Here is a 1589-nt window from a genome sequence, read left to right on the forward strand (position 1 = left end):
CCCTTGGTTCCTGGTGATTATTTCACCATAGTATGCAACATTATTTTGGCGACAAGTGCTGGTAAAGTGAATGAACCACCGATAGGAACTCTTTATTTCCCTTGTTAAAATTTGGACCGTTGAGTGGTGTGGAGTTGGATTACATTTGAAAGTGATTTATCTACGTTTGCACTTTCCGGCACCTAAAGCACGGCACAGTACTGTTTGCTTTTGCCTTAGGTCAGAGTTAACTGTCTTATTTACTGTGGATTGGACATTGGAGATTGTCGCGGTTGTGCGCTTTGCAAAATGTTCTTACTGGCATTTTCCATCCAGTGATAAAAACTCCTGACCTGGATCAACTTGGTTTCTGTATACGATGTGCACTCCATCATGGCCGGCCTAAACTTGTGCCTTGGTATTGGCTAAGCGCAACCAGATGCCAAGATGCCTACGTTTGGTGCTTAAGGGTTTTTGGTGCTATTTTGATTGAAACATTCTAAAAATCACATATCTGGTTCCCTACATCTGATATTTGTTGTTTTGGTGACTATTTGTTTATTATTATTTATGCTGTTTTTATAAATGTAGTGGGATTTTTATTGTCTTGTGTCTTCGACTCATTACCTGTTTTATTACTGATACATGCTTTATACGTGTTCCTTTGAGTTAAACCTGACTGCTCTGTGTCACGGCTACCCAGAACTGAACTTAGATTTAAATTAAAGTAACTTAACTGGACCTGATGCAGAATAGTGACATTATTACCTGGTTAGATCTCACAACCACCTCAACAAATAATCCACACTCTTACATATTTCCACACAATATATCAGTCAAAGAGATTCTGAAAAGTCTTGGAGTTCGTATGAAATAATCCCAGTTCCTAGGAGGTCTTGCCACTTATGACAGCTACATTTAGGTGTCATCCTGTTTTAATTCTTATTTTTGTACAACATGCTTCCAATAAAAACTGTAAACATTTAGCAGCTTTGCCAATGCTTGTTTCATTTACAGCACGACTCTGAAGTAAAGTGTTACTAACAACGCTTGTATAGCACACCCCATCAGGTTGGATTTCTTCATGCTAGTCTCATAAATACTGGCCAACCAAAGAAACAAGTTTGTCCAAAGAGGTGAAACCAGCGACAATACAGTTTCATTCATTTGCCACAAAAAGCCAGGGGCGTAATGCAGGACCATGCATCCCATGCAGGGTCAAGGCGGGCCCGACCCTTCAAAGGACCCCTCAAACCTTCTGGGGGCCAGGCTGACCAGACCCCTCATCCACTTGTTTTAGGAACCCAGTGCGTCTGTGCTCTACACTCCCACTCCGTGGTGCAGAAAGAAGACAAGACCTTCACATGCTTCTAGAAATGATGACTCCACAAACGCGCCACCGAAATCTGGGACTGCCTCGACCGCACCAACCCGGACGTAGCATTCTTCACCGAATCCTGGACTAACGCAACCTCGGGACCGGACATCACCATCGCTATCCCCTAAGGATACAAGATCTCCTGGAAGGGCTGCCCCACCAGCCCAGTAGGAGGAATCGGCATCGTCCATAAATCCACCCTCCTCCTGAGCACACTCCCCGACAAGCCCAC

Source organism: Triturus cristatus, chromosome 3_2 (genome assembly GCF_964204655.1).
Source record: "Triturus cristatus chromosome 3_2, aTriCri1.1, whole genome shotgun sequence".
Classification (NCBI taxonomy): domain Eukaryota; kingdom Metazoa; phylum Chordata; class Amphibia; order Caudata; family Salamandridae; genus Triturus; species Triturus cristatus.